This window comes from Miscanthus floridulus, chromosome 8, assembly GCF_019320115.1.
Source record: "Miscanthus floridulus cultivar M001 chromosome 8, ASM1932011v1, whole genome shotgun sequence".
In the NCBI taxonomy this organism is placed as follows: domain Eukaryota; kingdom Viridiplantae; phylum Streptophyta; class Magnoliopsida; order Poales; family Poaceae; genus Miscanthus; species Miscanthus floridulus.
The window spans coordinates 192,191,854-192,197,853 of NC_089587.1; positions in this window are offsets into that span (position 1 = coordinate 192,191,854).

Below are 6,000 nucleotides of genomic sequence, written 5' to 3' on the forward strand. Positions count from 1 at the left end.
ATTTTCGGTCTTATCATATCCCTGATAGACTCGTGGAATTGAAGCAGGAGGAATTCAGGTCCCTCAAGCAAGGATCCATGACTGTGGCGGAGTACCGTGACAAGTTTGCTCAACTATCATGCTATGCTCCAAATGATGTGGCTGAGGACAAGGATAAGCAATGCTGTTTCCTCAAGGGACTCTATGATGGACTACAGCTTCAACTGATGTCCAACACCTACCCCAACTTTCAGTCATTAGTGAACCGCGCTATTGTGATTGACCATAAGCCCAAAGAGATGGAAGCCAAGAAGAGGAGGCTTCAAGGGCAAGCTTCTGGAAGTAACACCCGCCCGCGTGCCTATCCCCAGCAGGGTTTTCAACAAAGGAATCAAGGACCATCTAACCAACGAAACCGTGGTCAGTATCCTCAATGAAATCAGTTCCAGCAACGCCCTCAGTACCAGCAACAGTATGGTAATCAGCGTCCCCCGCAACAGACTGGCAATCCGGCAACCTGCCAGGGACCATCCAACAATGCTCCTGTGAAGAGTGGTGCACCCAATAACCCCAATGCCTGCTACCACTGTGGAGAAGTAGGTCACTATGCTCACCAGTGTCCTAAGAAGTAGAACCAACAAGCACCTCAGAACCAGACTGGCAATCAGAAGTTCAACGCCCAACCACCTCACACTGCGAAGGTGAACTATGTGTCATCTGATGTAGCTCAAGAGACGCCAGAGGTCATGTTGGGTACGTTAAGCGTCAACTCTATCTCTGCTACAGTACTTTTTGATTCTGGTGCTTCGTATTCTTTTATTTCCCAAGCTTTTGTTAGAATGCATAGCATACCTTTGTGTGCCATGAAAAACCCCATACTAGTAAATTCACCGGGAGGTAGTATGCCCGCTTCATATTGGAGTCCCTCAACTAGCATTTCCTTAAGGGGGGTAGACTTCAAAGTGAAACCAATTGTGTTGAGAACAGCGGGAATTGATCTTATTTTGGGAATGGATTGGATGAAGCAACACCGGGCAGTGATTTAGTGTCAGGAGAAATATGTGGTTGTGACATCACTCAATGGAGATAGATTCTGTGTAGAAGTGGTAGTGCAAGCTTAGCCTACAGCCACAGTGAACCAGCTAGATGGTGAAGCCAATAAACAAGATCGTGTTGTGGAGGAGTTCTCGGATGTCTTCCCCGATGACTTGCCAGGTATGCCACCTGACCGAGACATTGAATTCATTATTGAATCATTACCTAGAACTGCACCAATAGCTAAACGTCCATATAGAATGGGGGTTAATGAATTAGAAGAGCTTAAGAAACAACTAAAAGAGTTGCAAGAAAAAGGTTTCATACGCCCCAGTTCTTAACCATGGGGGGCACCTGTGATCTTTGTGGATAAAAAGGATGGTAGTCAACGGATGTGTGTGGATTACCATTCACTTAATGAGGTTACAATCAAGAATAAATACCCTTTGCCTAGGATTGATGATTTGTTTGATCAGTTGAGAGGAGCACATGTGTTCTCCAAGATTGATCTCCGCTCAGGGTACCATCAGCTAAAGATTCAAAACTCGGACATACCAAAGACAGCATTCACTACATGGTATGGATTGTATGAGTATACCGTTATGTCTTTTGGATTGACCAATGCACCTGCATACTTCATGTATCTGATGAATAAGGTGTTCATGGAGTTTCTGGATAAATTTGTGGTGGTATTCATAGATGACATACTGATATTCTCCAAGACTAAAGAATAACATGCTGAACATATAAGGTTAGTCTTGCAAAAGCTTAGAGAACATAAGTTGTATGCTAAGCGGAGCAAGTGTGAGTTTTGGTTGAAGGAAGTCTCTTTTCTGGGTCATATTGTCTCCAATGGGGGAATAGCAGTGGATCCAGGCAAAGTGCAAGATGTATTGAATTGGAAACCATCAACCACTGTAAGTAAGATTCGTAGCTTTTTGGGATTGGCTGGATACTACAGAAGGTTCATTGAAGGTTTTTCCAAGCTAGCCAAGCCTATGACAGCTCTGTTGGAAAAGAATGCTAAGTATGTATGGTCGGATAAATGCCAGGCAAACTTTGATGAGCTAAAGAAGAGATTGACTACAGCTCCAGTATTAATTCTGCCCGATTTAAGCAAGAACTTCTCTATATATTGTGATGCATCCCATTTGGGCCTTGGATGTGTGCTTATGCAAGAAGGAAGAGTGGTGGCATATGCATCTAGACAATTGAGGAAGCATGAGTTGAATTACCCTACTCATGACTTGGAATTGGCAGCTGTGGTTCATGCTTTGAAGATCTGGAGACATTATGTAATTGGACATAAGGGTGATATCTATACAGATCATAAGAGTTTGAAGTATATCTTTACCCAATCAGATCTGAATCTGAGACAACGTCGTTTGTTGGAATTAATCAAAGACTATGACTTGGAAGTGCATTATCACCCGGGAAAAGCAAATGTCATAGCTGATGCACTTAGCAGGAAGAGCTATGCTAATGAACTTGGGACGACAATTATGTCAGCAGAGTTGTGTGCTGAAATGGAGCATCTCAACTTGAGTTGTCACTAATGTAATGGAATTGGTGATAGAGCCTACATTGAAACAAGAGATATGCAAAGGTCAATTGGAGGATGAAAAACTAAAAGAGATAGCGGAGAATGTAGTGCTTGGAAAGGCACTAGGATTCAGAATGGATGAGAATGGCACTCTTTGGTTCGGAAAAAGGATATGTGTACCTGAAATGAAGGCTATCCGTGAAGCAATTCTACAAGAGGCCCATGAGTCTGCTTATTCTATTCATCCCAGAAGTACCAAGATGTATTTGGATCTCAAGGAGAAGTATTGGTGGTATGGATTGAAGAGAGATGTGGTAGAGTATGTGGCTTTGTGTGACACTTGTCAAAGAGTGAAAGTTGAGCATCAAAGACCTACAGGGTTGCTACAACCAATGAAGATTCCTGAATGGAAATGGGAAGAAGTTGGTATGGATTTTATCATAGGTTTGCCCCGCACTCAAAGAGGTTATGATTCAATATGGGTAATAGTGGATCGACTCACCAAGATTGCCCACTTTTTACCAGTAAAGACTACCTATATGGGTGCAAGACTAGCAGAGTTGTACATGGAAAGAATAGTGTGCTTACATGGTGTTCCCAAGAAAATTGTGTCGGATAGAGGCACTCAGTTTACATTGCAATTCTGGCATAAAGTACATAGATCTTTGGGGATAAAGTTGAATTTCAGTTCTGCTTACCACCCGCAAACTGATGGATAGACTGAAAGGATCAACCAGATTTTAGAAGATATGTTGAAAGCTTGTGCACTACAGTATGGTGATAGTTGGGATAAGAGTCTGCTGTACGTAGAGTTCTTGTACAACAACAGTTATCAGAAGAGTCTCAAGATGGCACCTTTCGAGGCATTGTATGGACGTAAATGTAGAATGCCTTTGTTCTGGAATCAGACTGGAGAAACTCAAGTGTTTGGACCCGATGTCCTTAGAGACACGGAAGAACAAGTGAGAATGATTAGAGACAATTTGAGAGTGGCTCAGTCTCGACAGAAGAGTTATGCTGATACTCGCAGAAGAGAGCTGACTTTCGAAGTTGGTGATTATGTGTACTTGAAGGTGTCACCAAAGAGAAGTGTGAAAAGATTCAATATGAAGGGAAAGTTAGCACCAAGGTATATAGGACCTTTTAAGATCCTAGAGAGACGTGGAGAAGTAGCTTATCAGTTGGAACTGCTTGAGAGTTTGTTAGGTGTGCACGAGTGTTCCATGTTTCCTAGTTGAAAAAGTGTTTGAGGGTACTAGAAGAGCAAATTCCTTTGGAAGAACTTGCTGTCAAGGAAGATCTTACTTATGAAGAGTATCCAATAAAGATCTTGGAAACTGCCGAAAGAGTTACAAGAAGCCGAACTATAAAGATGTGCAAGGTGCAGTGGAATCGGTATACAGAGGATGAAGCTACTTGGGAAAGAGAAGAGGATCTGAGAAAGTCTTACCCACAACTGTTTTAGTAAGCAATCATCCGAATCTCGAGGACGAGATTCATCTTAAGGGGGGTAGAATTGTAACACCCAAAATTTGCCTCTTTTGGAAAATAGGTTTAAAATGATTTAATTCTGTATTTTGTGCTCATGAAATGTAGAAATAAATAAATTTCTCATGAATTTAAAATTATCATAAAATAGTAACATGTATGTGCATTCATGTCGCTGCATATTATTTTGTGAATGTTTGGTATCGATCAAAATTTCAAAGAGAATTGGAATTAGAAATGGAATTGGAAAATTGATTGAAAAAAAAGAAAAAGGCTTCTTCATTTTTTCCCTTCCTTCTTCATTTTGGCCCGCTGGCCTTTTTCCCTCTGCGCTAGCCCAGCAACCGCCGGCCCTCGCGCCTCCTTTCTCCTTCCCTATTTTCCTTCTTGGGCTGGCCCATTCGGGTGGGCTGATAACCGCCGCAGCCGCGCTGCCCGCCTCAACTGTCGTTGCTCCCTCAGCCGCTGATAGCCTGGGGCCACAAGTCAGCGCCATCCCCCAACTCTGCCCCGCGCCTGGTCCTGCCAGACATGGCCGCAACCGCCTCCACGCCCACGTCCGCATCGTGGAAGTGCCTCCCCGCGCCCCTGCCTCTACAAAACGGAGCCCACGCCTGAGCCGCCCCCCTGCTGCCTCTCCCCGCTCCCTCCCGCATCGCCCGTGCCCGAGGAAACTACCGCGCCGTGGACGCCATCATCTGCCATCCACCGAGCTTGGAACCGCCGCGTGGCCCGCCTTCCCTGAGCCGTCTCCGACCACTTTCTTCCCCGCGGTGAGACCCCCATGCTCCCCTCCTTCGTACCATGCCATTAATTTCATGTTTTACGGCTTCTAGAGCCCTATCAGCGAGCGCCGTCAACCTCCGGCCGCCGGACATGGCCACCACTGCCACGGCCGCACCCTCCGGCCACTCTATCGGCCTAGGAGAGTTTGCTGCACCCCCTCTCTTCCCTGGTGCTTTTGGTTGGTCACCTCGTGGCCATAGGCCAAGTTTCCCGCACGCCGGCGAGCTCTCGCCGCCGTTCATGGCTGAGCCATCGTGGCTGCTATTGTTCCGGCGCCGGCGTCTCCTTCTCCCCCTAGAACTAATCCGAGGCCTCCATCGTTTGATCAACGGCCCACGTAGGCCGATAACCCTTCGCGGGTAAATTTGCTAAAGAGACCCTAAGCTTTTCTAAGTCCTAATCCATAGTCCAAAGCACATTTCCAGAATACGCTTTCTCTTTTTGAAAACATAAAATATACTGTTTTAATCCAAAATACATTTTTAGTATTTACAGAAATGCCACTAGATTTGTTTTGCTCATAAAAACTTCGTTATAGCTCCGAATTGATCCGTTCAAATTGCGTTAGCTTCGTAATTTCTTAATCTACATGTTAGTATCACTGTTAGTCAAGTTTGCAACTTTTAAATTTCATGGTTAGGTTTAATTAAATAAAGTACTATAGGAAACCCCATTTAATTCATAACTTTCACGTTTTAGCTCCGAATTTCGTGAACTTCGCGTTGACGTGATTGTAGCGAGATGTAGATTCTTTTCATAAACATTTTATCCTATTTTCTATACTGCTGGTGTACTGTTCTAATTATAGGATTGTTTGTTTTGCATGAATGCCTTTGGAATGTTGTATGTTGCCATGTTGGTCGCGTTTAGATGGTGAGGAGAACGTTGGAGACCGAGAGTTCTCCGACGACCAGTAGGACCAGTAGGAGTTTGCTAACCAAGGCAAGTATAGCATGGGATTTACCTTGATGCCTATTCACCATTATTAATTACTCATTTGCATGTGTCTAATTTTGATACCCGTAAGGACATCCTATTGATTGATTATCATGTTCCTTGTCTCCTATGGGTTATTTGCATATGGGTAGTTTGCTAGCGCTCAATGTAACTGAACATGATCTACATATTGACTAATGGTTCTATGGAACGAAAAGGTAAAACTTGTTTTT